At 44.5% G+C, this 12,702-nt stretch overlaps 1 protein-coding gene across 2 annotated transcripts in view; it reads right to left on the bottom strand.

The window, feature by feature from the left end:
- FAM20B (FAM20B glycosaminoglycan xylosylkinase) overlaps positions 1–3,047 on the bottom strand; it is a 38,857-nt gene extending 35,810 nt beyond the window's left edge. The window contains exon 1 of one of the 2 annotated variants that reach the window (XM_073216820.1): positions 2,892–3,047. The gene's annotated coding sequence lies outside the window, so the exon portion shown is untranslated. Of the gene's footprint in view, positions 1–2,198; positions 2,309–2,891 lie in introns of those variants that run through there. The other variant, XM_073216823.1, reaches the window with a different exon arrangement.
- Between the last annotated feature and the right edge of the window lie 9,655 nt (positions 3,048–12,702).

Raw genomic sequence — 12,702 nt, 5'->3', positions numbered from 1 at the left:
CTGGTTTCATTTGCAAAGTTAAGGTCTTCCTTTCTGTATCTCAGGTACGTACTACTGTTGTCAACAGTCCCTGAGACTTACAGAGGAGCTCAAGGAAGGAAATGGAGAGATATGCAGGTGTGGGATGAGCAGCTGCTGTAGAAGTACTTTGAGGGGGTAATTCCCCTCTCGCATCCTAAAAGGGACGAGAAGATGGACAGTCAGGTTCAGTGATACTGATGTGGCCATTACCAACAGCTCTGGTTCTTCTATTAATGCAAAACATTACATCTAATACAACTGCTCAGTTAGCCTAGCCAGAGAAGTCTGCAGGAGCAAATCTGTGAAGTTACACCTGACCGGAGCACCATAGGCTGCTGCCAGGCTGCAGGTGGCTAAAACACCATACAATTGCAGAATTAAATCTCAAATCTCAACTCCAGCAAACAACTCTTTACAAATACCCATCTCAACAGCCTATTCAGGAATCTGAAACACATTTTCTTGGCCTCTTTTTTTTTTAACACAAAGAGAAACGAAACAATTTTGTATATGCACTAGAATTTTCCCCTTCCCTCACACTGTTTTCCATTTGTTCATTCAACCACAAAATACTTCCTGCACCCCTACTACGCACTATGCACTGTAAAGTGCAAAAAAGAAAAGCCCACCAAATATCATCACTATTACACAACTGTAGTGATTCACTGTTAACTATGCTTCCAACCCCAATTTACAAAACCACTGGGCACTTAGTCCCAGAGTGACCTGACATCAGCTTCAGACTGTCTCCTTTTTATTGTTTGCAACTGTAGTCACAGAATAAAAAGAGCAACCTCCAGCTTCTATTACAAGATTGGAGCAATCACCAGATGACAACCACTGTATTGCTATTTTAAAGTTATCAATTCAAGAGTTGAAGTATCTGGCTTCAGGGTTTACACCATTTAAGTGATGGTCCAGGTGTAGGAAGCTGAAGCCTGCCCTGCAAATAAAGGACATAAAGAAAAGTTCATTTAGAAATTCAAAATTCAAAAAAAGATAAAAAGCAGAAGCTTTAAGATGGTGTGAAACAGCTGGAGTCTACAAATGGAAATCAAGAGAACTGACTGAAAGTCAAGAACTGCCAATTTAACATAAAATAATTTCATGACATAAAGGACCAGATGACAGGTATATTCGTTCCCTAACTCAAAGTACCCAGAAATAAAGGCAGGGATGTATTTTCAAGTTTTCATTCTTTAACCAAATCATAGTTATTTTCCTACTAGCTTCAGAGAAACAAATAGAACACATCAATGCCACATTTTCTCCAACCAAACTGAAGAAAAGCTGTGAGCTCCAAGATTTCTCAATCATCTTATACCCCCACTTATTTCTATTACAGCACTTAGTTGTGGGTGAGGCTGAGAATCTGAATTACTTCCTTGTGCCTTTTTATCTCTGATAAGCACATTCAAACGTGGAAGGCCCTCCTGTTGACTGACTCCACTGCATGGTTCTAGGGGCCAAAGTCCTAGAGAAGTTATTAATTTAACACAAAACAATTTCAAATCTACCTTAGATTGGCTCTGAGTCTAGACAAATACTTCAGCATCTTTAACACCTGTACCTCAGTTTCTCAAAGATATGTCACAAAGTTTATGTCACTCAGTTTCACAAAGATAAATAACAATGTATGTGGAAATACTCTTAAGGCTTAGCTCAAAGGTCCTGCATAAACTCAAGGAATGTTTGTGATACATAAGCACACTGAGGTCTCGACTAAAAAAAAAAAAAATCAACCCTAATGAAATTTACGCATTAATTTACAACTCGAGGAGGGGGTAGTTAGTAACAGCAACCTTAACCACGAGATTACATATTTATAAAGTCCTACAATTTAAAGCTAAAAGACCCCACATTCCTATTCCTTCTTTGCAAGGTGAAAAATCACACATCCAGAAGGAACCTGACTGGGCGGGGATGATACTGGTACGTGGCCCTAGATTCAAGACGAAGTATCAAGCATCTCTCATTTTCCAAAATTATAAACTCACCCATCCCAGTGATATGACCATTTAATTCCGCAACGATTAATCAAGTCCTGTCCCCTCCACTTTCCTTCCAACGTACTTTTACCCCTTCTCTCCCTACTAGGAGACTTGCGGAACAGAAGCGATTAGAATTGAAACTGATTAGATTCCCACAACCAAGGGCGCAGCTTGACAACTGCTTACATTCATCATTAATAGCAACCTTTCGGCTCCCTCGTAATCGCGGGGCCATCACACCCGGAAATGAAATCTCCAGCGCAACCCACTCCTGACTACAGTATCATTTCCTTAAGTTGTGCCCGACCGTGGGAGTGGGGTGCTCGAGCCCGAGGAGACGGCGGACCCCGGGACACAGTTACCCCGCCTCCCGCCTCCGGCCTGGAGGTCACTTGGCGCTTCTCGGCCACGAGGTGGGCCCGAGGGCGCGCGAACCTCTCCCGGCCACCGCAACGGGCGCTCGGCCTGACGCGAGGGCGGCACCGGGGCCAGTCGCCCCCTGGGACTGCGTCTGGGCGCGAGCGTCGGTCACTACACGGACCCGCGGCGGCCCGAGGCGTGCCCAGGTAAGGCCCGTGCCTCGGGCGGGCCAACAAGCTATCCCTTCAGCCGCGACGGCCCGCAGGAGCCTCCCTCAGGGCCAGCGAGTGGGGCGCGCGGCCAGGCCGGTCTCAGGGCACCACCGAGCCCGCCGCCAGGCCCCACCCGCGACCGCCAAGCACCGGCGCCTGCCCCTCAGGGAGGTGCCCCGCCCCCAGGCGGCCCCTGCCAGGCGCGCGCCCCGCACCGCGCCCCGCCCGCCGCCGCGCTTTCCCGCCTGCCCCGCCGGGGGCGGGGGTCGCGCGCCCTCCCCGCCTACCCCGCCCTCACGCGCCTCACCTGCCGGCCCTAGGCTCGCTCCATGGCCGCCCGCGCGGTGCGGTGCGGCGCGGCCCCGGCCGCCCCCGCCACCTCCGGGGAGGGGCCGCCCCACGCCGCGCTCACCGCCCCCGGCCGCCGCCGCCGCCGCCACTGCGGCTCCCGCCCACCCCCGGCCCGGCCATTCCCTGGCCGCCTCTCCCCGAGCTGAGCCGGCCGTCCCGCCCCACCCCGCGCCTCCGCGGCCCCGACTGTTAGTACAGTCCTAGCTTTACGCCTGCCCCGTGACCAATCCAAGGGCGCCTCTGCGAGGCTCCACCCCCACCCTCCGGTGGGCGGAGCTAGCAGGCCCGCTCGGACCGCCTCCCTTAACCCGTCCCATCCTTGCCGTCCCGCTTAACCCTCCCGGCGCCGCGTCAAGTCTCTCCTCGCCGCCGCCCCGCCCCGCTTCCATAAACTGACGGCACTTCTGTCTTCACTCATTCTTTCCTGATTTTCATGAGCACGGGGGCAGCCAGGCAGCGGGACTGGAGCGTTGACGTCCCTTAGATCAAGTTTGTGAGAAGCAGTTTCCCTCCTGCCCTTTTAATTTGCCTCTGCCTGTGTGGGTGTATCCCCCCTGCCCAAAAGAGGCCAACCTTACAACTGATGGCAAATTGCTCTTCCTTCAGACGAGAGCAATGCTCCCTGCTGCATTTAGTACCATCTAACAAAATTGTGATTAGTTTACTGTCATAGTAGTTGTTTAATATCTGTCTCTTGCAAGGGACTATAAGCCCCATGAGGGCTGGGCATTCATGTCTGAGTCTCCAATGCCCCATTACCCAGTAGACTCCCTTATAAGTGGTTGGAATGAAAGAATCTCTATTCCCTGTTGTTTCCTTTTTTCTGACTCCATACAGAGCATCTGCTGTATAATGCATCCATCCATTTATTGGTCATATACTAAACTTGGACTTAGTGTATCCGTCCCTGGAATATTACAATGGATGCCACTCCATGGGATAGTATGTGTTTGGGGACAAGCCCAAGCTAACACTTTCTCAGGCTATAGTTCATTTAAGCAGCAGAGCACAGTAGAAAGAACTCCCTCTTACCAGCTGTGTGATATTGGATACACCACTTAAACTCTCAGGGTTGGTTCCATATCTGGAAAATGGGAGTCAAACATAGTACTTACCTCACAGGGTTGTTACGAGGACCAGATTAGGAAACGTGTGGGGAAAGTACTTGCAAATTATTGTGTTACTGGAGGTATTATAAGTGTGTATTTATTGAGCCCTTACTATCAGAGATCCTAGAGAAATAACTGGGCTTGACACCTGCCCCAGACAATCTGCAGCCCCTCTGCAGAGAACTGCAGAGAACATGCACCCCTGAGGATGGAGCAGATGGTCAGATGCAGAAAGCCTTGTATCAGTCTTTCTCTGGATGTAGTTGCAAGGGTTTGGCAGTCATTTTCTGACCATAAAATACATAATTCTTAGGAAAATGGACTGGATGGTAATGAGAGTCAACATCCTTTCTCTGTACAGGAACAATGATCTACTTGCAGTGAGCTAAGCTCCCTGAACCTTGTTCACTATGTCAGGAGATCATAAAGCAAAAAAGGCAAATCAACAGTTCCTCTAAGACATTTTACCCTAAAGCACTCCTTTCTTGCCTGTAACTCTGACAAGGACAGCGAGGGTAGACTGTCCAAATGTCTATGCTCAGGTGAAGACCACTGCATCCTGCATCCTGTTTCCAGTGATGCCCCTGTCTTTAAGGACTTTCAGAGAGAGGGGTTTATGCCTCTGCAGGCCACCCACCCCAGTGCTTCATTTCATATCCACGAAATCTTTCCATGCACCCCACATGCTGCAGGGCAGACACACTTCCTCCTGTTCTGTCTGCAGAGAAGGAGAGCCATGGGTTCTGGGACCCTGTGTCAAAAGCTTTCTTTCAGACAGTAAAATTGTTCTGCCCCTATTTTCTCTTCCCTAGGCCACATTATCCAGGCTCTTTGTGAATGTATGCATGGCACCAGCACAGTGCCTGACATTCCAGGATGTTAGTTTCTGCCCTTCCCCTGTGATGGACCTTATTTCCCAGTCAGTCAACACAGTCAGTATATTCTAGGTATTGTGGGGGATGCAGTCATTTAAGAAGAGGGCTCTGCCTTCAAAGAGTTTACATGACCAGCACAGAGGACACAGCTGTAAGGAATACGGGGGACTTAAATTACGCAGCACAGACTCTGTGATAGCTGAAAGAATCGACGTCCAGGATATAGTGTGAGCTGGTATTGTCAGGGAGGGAGGATTGAGATGAGCTAAATATGGGTGGGAGAGGAGAGAGACGATATGAACCAAGGTTAGGAAGCTCTATGTGAACTTAAAAGAAAGACATTCTCAGCAGATGAGAATCATTCCTTCCTTGCTTCCTTCAGAAATGTCTGCAAGTGCCAGACACTGAGCTAAAGCCAGGCCACACAAAGACAAAGATGGCCTGGTTCTCATCCTTGAGAAATTGTCCTTCTAGTACGGAGAAATAGAATGGTAGGTCTGGCGAGCCCCCATCAGGAAGGTCTGATCACTTCGCTGAGCCTCCCATGGCACTTCTGTTACAAGTCCTGGGATGCACTGTGGTTCCAGGTACCCTGGTCCAAACTCCCCCTTTGCCTCTCTTTCCTGCACCCAAACTGCAAGGTTCTAATGACACAAACTGACTTTATTTCATCTTTATTCCCGCCTGTGGAGGGCTTCATGCAGAGGACCTTCTCTGCATTGATGTGTTGAAGCACACTGAGTTGAAATCAGAGCAGGAATTTGGCTGTCCCCTCCAACCAAGGACTATGCACATGTATCATCAGCAAAGGAGTCTTGGTGGTAGCCTCTCTGCAGAACCTCCCACTGGTTTGTCCGTGGCCTGCAGAATTGAATAGCAATTCCTCTGCTTGGCATTTCCAGTTCCAGGGCACCTTTCCAGGCCCGACTTCTGCTAATTCTTTACCCTCTGCTCTAAAGGGCTCACTTGCTCTCTGAGGACATCCCTGTGCTCCACCCTCATAGCTGCGATCACATACTCTTCCTCTAAGACTCCCACCCTGTTGCCAGGCAGTCCAGTCTGGGGCAATGTCCCTGTGCTAGGTAAGACCCTGGCCGGGAAGAGGGTTCTTGACTCAGATCAAGAAAGAATTCACAAGCAGGTCAAGCAGGTATACAAGCAAGGAGTAATCTAATAAAAGCGAAGTACACACTCAAAGAGGGAGTGCTGGCATGTTCCAGAGGTGGGCAGCATGGTGGGGTTCAGGTTGGGTGGTCTTATAGCTGGAGTTGCAGCAGGGGGTGGAATAGTCTTAGGGATAGGTGAGGCTTTCTCAGAATAGGGAAGGGATTTCCAGAAAATAGGGTCACATCCTCTTTGTGTCCTTAGATAGGCTGCCTCAGAACTGTCATGGCACCAAGCAGTGTGACTTTTAGTATGCTAATGAGCCTAATTCTGAGGTGAAGTCAGGGACAACGCCTCCTCCACGTTGGAACTAGTCAGTTTTGGCAGGTCTGTTATCTGTACCCTTCCTCCCCACATCCCAGAGAACAGTCCCCATGGAATGTCTAGAAACAAGCATCTGGGCAAATGTAAACACCAGCCAAGATCCCCAACCCCCTTCCTGCTCATGTCTGGCTATCTACCTACTGTAACAGACTCACCCCACCCCACTGCCACGTGAAAATGTCACATCTTGCTCAAATGCCACTTCTGTTTCCTGACCTTTCCAGGTGTGTATGTTTTCCTGGGCTTCCAAGACTCAGTACTTCGTACCTCTTTTGCCTTATGGTCTGTATGGACGGCTTTGGGGAGTATGTCTGATTCCTTCTCCTGGATTATGAACCCTTTGGGGCTGAGGACAGTGTTGCATTGACATCTGTATCTTTTGTGCTGCTGACACTGTGCCTGGCCCATGGTACACATTCAACACTTTAAAGAGAAGTCTTAAGAGAACAGGTCCTACAGATGTGGAAATCAGGAGCCCTTTAGGTTTTTTCTTGGCTCCTTCAACATTATGTTTTCCTTAAGCTGTTTCAGCATTTCCAAGACTTGCCAATTTCTCAAGCCCCAGAACTCAAATAACAGTCCAGCAATCCCCAGGTACAAGGGAAGTATTGTCTCAAGGTGCCTGCATACAACATACACACAGACACACACACATACTCCACACACCCTTTGAGAGAACACACCCACAGTGATGGGTCCTGCTGAAACTATTTAAGTTAATTCTATGTCAAGAAAGTTGTAGGGAGCTGTAGAAGAGCTCAAGCTCTTCCAAGGTGAGAGGAGCCTAGGAGGATTAGTGAGTGAAGGACACCATGTCCTTGCCTGGAGCAAGAATGCTGCTGCTGCCTCTGGGCAGGTCTGTTCTCTGCACAGGGCTCTAGTGTAAGGCCACCTTTGCATTTCTTTCCCAACTGGGCAAACTCCTTTCTTTCATTTTGTCACCAGCTCTGCAACTACTCCGCTTGCACAGTGGTGGGACTGCCCACCTAACCCTGGCAAGGCCATCTGCACAGATCTCCTAACTCCCAGGGACAGCGTTATAAAGTAAGCAGATGCATAGATGCAGCCAGCTTCTCTGCCAAGAAATTCAGGATGCATAATCTGTAAGTGGTGGAAATCTTTCAGTTATTTTTTCCACCCCCACATTATGTTTTTTTTCCAAAAGACTAGCTTTCTTGAGATACAACTTACATACCACAAAACTTGCTTGTTTTGTGTACAATTCAGTGGTCTTTAGTATATTTACAGAGTTGAGCAACCATCACCATAATCTAACTTGAGAACATTCTCATCACCCCCAAAAGTAATATGGGCTATGTTTTCTTTTATTCTGGAAATTTATCTCATAATTTGGTTTTTAAAAATTCTGCTCATTCAAAGCAAAGAGAAAAATACATTAAGGGGAAGCAAACTCCTAGAATTACTGAGAATGCAAAGGAGCTATAGCTCTCAAAGCAGTGTTCACTTAACTACCATGTATGGCTGTAGTCATTTAATTAACCAAATTGTACATTTAGTATAATTGTACATACATAAAGTGCATTTGTTGTGGTATACGCTCTTGAGTGAATGTCCAGGGCCATGTCTTTGAACATGTTCCAGTTTGTTGTGCTTTTCTTTAATGCCAATGGAGTCTTCAGTGAATTTGCAGAGACAATATTGCAAATTACAGATTGCTAATTTCCACAAGGCAGTCATTTTGTAGTGTACTAAGGGTGGTACCACATGCACTGGGTACTTACTACTTTTTTTTTTTGCTATTATGGAAGCTCTTAAACTTTTATTAACTCAATTTAATGCATGAAGTCATTGCATTAATTACTGCCTGGGGTGATTGCAGCCACCTGGAAGTTCCCGGTTCCTCAAACTCAGCTCCCATCAGCCACAGGTAATGTGCTGAGTTCAACTGAAGCTTGACTGACCCACAGACGTGCTGAAGCTTCAGTCCTCAATCTGGCTGCAGTGCAGAAACTGAAAAAATATCCTTATGCTTGCACCCCACCCCTACCCCTGTGTTTAAAGATTCTAATTGAATTGTCTTGGGGGGATGGCTTAGCAAATTTTTTTTTAAACTCCCAGTGTATTCTGAATTGCAACCCAGACTGAGAACCACTGTTCTAGCAACTAAGCTAGGATCATGTTAATAGTGGAAGCAGGTGAAATTGCCATCTTTATAAGGCAAAACCAGTTGAGTATTGTCAGTTTCATGTGCTTCAGTCTAATATTCTGGCAACTGACTTTTATTTTTGTGGGGGAGGTAGGACTGATCTTCTGGAAGGCATTCTACAGGAAACCAGTCATTTCTTTTGAGCCCCTGCAGTTAGGGTGAGAAGGATGAGAGACAGGAGAGCTAATGACCTTGGTGGTCAAGATGCTGCCTGTTGGTGGATCAGACCCCTGCATCTCTCCTCCCAGCAGAGTAAAGACAGAGCAGGCCAAATAAAGTCCATGGATAGGGGAAATCTGGTGCTTAGGTCTGCGGTTTGTGACCTGTCCTAGAAGGTAGATATTCATGGAACAGGGAGGTAGCACAGAACAGGGGAGGACTTGGGGCCTGGGGAGGAAGGAGCCAACACCTCACTGCCATGCCTGGTGTGCCTGCAGGGGACCCTGTAGGAGAAATGGGGAGGCAGGGGCCCCAAGAGGGTAGTGTGCAAGGATTTCCAGAGAGGTTAGCAAACCCCTGGCAGAGATGGGTGGCATCAGGATAGTATTTCCTCCATGGCAGTGCACAGGAAAAGGGGGAAAGAAAAATAGTTTAAGATAATGCCCGTGACACCCTCAACCCTGGTGTGACTGCCACTCACCCAAACAGGAACTACTGATCGTCCTAGACTCACTTTCCTCACCCCCCACCTCCAGTCAGTATCTAGTTCTGCCAACCGAGGTTCCTAAAGACTCGAATCAGCTCCTCCCCTGCAGCCGCCACCATGGCTTGTGTTCAGGCTCCGTTTTCTCTCTCTGGATTGCAGCAATGGTCTCTTTTCTGGCCCCTCAAACCCTCTGATCCATTCTAGAAAATGCAAGGAGAAATCTACATCTGGAAAGATCTTTCACAAAGACAATCTAAAACATATACCTGCTTATAACCTTTTAGTGACCCAAAGAATAAAGTCGAAGGCTCTCAGGAGAGCATACAAAACCTCCAAGGCTGGGACCCACTTGCCCCTGCAGCCTTCTCTGCCTCTCTTTCCATACACTTTACCTTCTGGCAGTACTGGACTGTGTAACCCATTCTAGTTCATGCTCTATGCTTTTGCTCAGATTGTTCTCTGTCTAGAATTCTCTTCCCATCTTCTTCCAGCCTTACTTATCCTTTGAAATGTCATCTTTACTGAAAAGCTAATTACCCCAACTCTCAGTGCCCCTAGTGCCCTGTACATCCCTCTGTCTTATATTGATTTAAGATCCTTCTTCTTTATTAAAATTAGGCATTTACTGTAACTTTCCCTTGAAACACTACTTTAGCTACATCCTGTATGGTTTGATATTGAATTCTGTTTTCATTTCATTTTCTAATTTTCCGTGTGATAAATTCTTTGACCCACTGGTTATTTAGGAGTGTGTTGTTTACTTTCTACTTATTTGTGAATTTCCCAAATTTCCACCTGTTACTGATTTCTAATTTCATTCTACTGTGGTTATAAAACATATGTTTATGACTTTGTCTTTTTAAATCTGTTGAGGCCTGATTTATAGCCTAACGTATGAATTACCTGGGAAAATGTTCCTATTTCACGTGAGAGGAGTGTGTACGCCGTTGTTGCAGAGTGGAGTATTCTTTCTCTTGGTCTAGTTGATTTGTAGTGTTGTTCAAGTCTCCTATTTTCTTGATATTCTGTCTAGTTGTTCTATTATTGAAAGTGGGATAGGTACTGGAGTCTCCAACTATTATTGTTGAATTATCTATTTTCCTTTCAATTCTGCCAGTTTTTTGCTTCATGTACTTCGGGACACTATTATTAGGTACATATATGTGTGTATAAATGTTCTCTCTTCTTGACAGATTGACTATCATTAAAATGTTCTTATCTCTAGCAACAATTTGTTTTAAAGTCTATTTTGTCTGATGTTAGTGTAGCCACCCACATTCTCTTTTGGTTACTGTTTGCATGGAATATCTTTTACCATTCTTTTTCTTTCAATGTATTTGTGTCTTTGAATCTCAAGTATGTCTCTTTCATAGTGTATCACTGGATTATGCTTTAAAAAAATCAATTTTGTCAATATCTGCCTTTTAATTGGAGTGCTTAATCCAATTAATGTAATTACAGAGAATTATTGATTTAATTATTACAGATAATTACAGATATTACAGATACTAATTACAGATAAGGTAGGATTTATGTTTGCCAGTTTGATACTTGTTTTCTATATGTCTTAATGACTTTTTGTTCCTTTATTCCTCCATTACTGCCTTCTTTTGTGTTAAATCAGTATTTTCTAGTATACCATTTTAAATTCCCTTATTTGTTTCACTATATATATTTTTGAGTTATTTTCTTAGTGCTTTCCTTGGGGATTATGTTATCTTAATTTATAAAAATACAGCTCAAATTAATACCAGCTTTATTTCAATAGTAAACTATTGAAATCACCTGTTTCTTATACCAACTGAAAGTTCTGTGAGGGTATGGACTATGTCTTATTCATATTTGTATACCTAGAATCTGGTTGAGGGTCTGGTACCCAGTAGTTGCTCACTGTTTATTGACTAAAAATAAAATGAATTGAACACTGCACTGGTCAACTGAGACTAGAGAACTTTTACCAGATCACTGCATAAAGATGCACAGGTGTTTGAATAAACTCACATTGCCATTAATTGTGATGCTTGAATACCTATCTAGTTAAGTCAGTTACTAGTGGATAATTACGTTATTCTCAGATAAATCCATATTTTCTTAAGTTCAAAGAAAGTATTGGTTATATAAAGACCATTTGATTCAGGGTGGCCATTTCTACTATCTACTTGTACACACACGGTATGTTGGGGGCATGGGGAGCAGCTTAAAAATAAGGCCAACCATCTGAAGAAGGCAGAAAGGAAAAGCAAAAAGTACCACTTTTTTTTTTGTATTTTTAATCTTCTGAAGTATAACATATATGTAGAAAATTATGGCACACAGCTCCATGAAATTTCACAAATTGTCAATTGAACTAACATCTTCTAATTGTCTAAATAATTATTCTCATACAATATATAAAATCTACTAATAATCTAAACTGAACTAACATCTTCTAACCATTACCTGCCCCCAAGAGTAGACACTACCCTGCCCCCTAACATCATAGACAAGTTAGCAGGTGATGGCTGCCACCCCTTGTGTCCACTTTTTCTTGTATTCTGTAGAGTTCTGTTCACTTTATTAGCCCATCCATGCATACTGCAAGCCCCTGTTACAGTTAATAATTCTTTGTTTTAAACTTTCTCTCTTTCTAATTACTGTCTAGTTTGTGTTTTCTGACTGGGCCCTAGTAGATATAGTTCTTTTCTCATTTGTTTTTTTTGTTCTTGTCTTTTGGACTTAATGATTGTTTTCCTTTTCATTTGTTTAGTTTTCTCTATTATTATTATTTCAATAAAAAATCACTGCCAGTAGAATATATCTCCTCTTGGACTCAAATTAGTTCTTGTAACCATTTCACCTTCTTTAAGAAATCTTTGCTTGGAGTTGACTTGCTCCCACACAGACTTTTTGTCCTTATTACCTGATCTGCCTTCAACTTGATGTCGAGACTCTCCTTGGACTCTCCTGTGAGGCTCACTCATCCATGAGCTTCCAAATTTTGTCATTTTTATCTCCTCTTTCTTCATGTCTTTGCAGGTAGATGCCTTAAAAAAATACCCTTTGAGGCCCTAGCTACAGGCCCACGTTTATATTTCTTTAGTCTTGCTTCAAAGCAAATTTTCATTTACTTGTTATCCCTTCTATGGAATCTATGTTTGTTAATGTCAGTGCTAAGGTTCTAATAAGGAGCCTATTTTATTTAGGAATAAATCCTCTTATTGTTGTTTTAGTAGGGTTTGGGGAGGAACCCAAAAGTATACATGTGTTTATTCTTCCATCTTTACCAGAACTCCATGTATATATTATTCTGAAATCTATCTTTTAGTTTTAACTTAACAGTAGATCATGAAAAACTTCTCACAGAACATATTCTTTCCTTAAATAACTACATTTTAAAAGATTTTTGGTATCTGATGCCGAGAACATACTGTAATGTATTTAACATATTTTCTTTTGTTGCACGTTCAAGTTGTTAATATGTATTTGTTACTGAGAAATTTTTA

This window comes from Manis javanica, chromosome 11, assembly GCF_040802235.1.
Source record: "Manis javanica isolate MJ-LG chromosome 11, MJ_LKY, whole genome shotgun sequence".
NCBI classification, from domain to species: Eukaryota; Metazoa; Chordata; class Mammalia; order Pholidota; family Manidae; genus Manis; species Manis javanica.
This window is presented reverse-complemented; position numbering and strand designations above follow the sequence as displayed.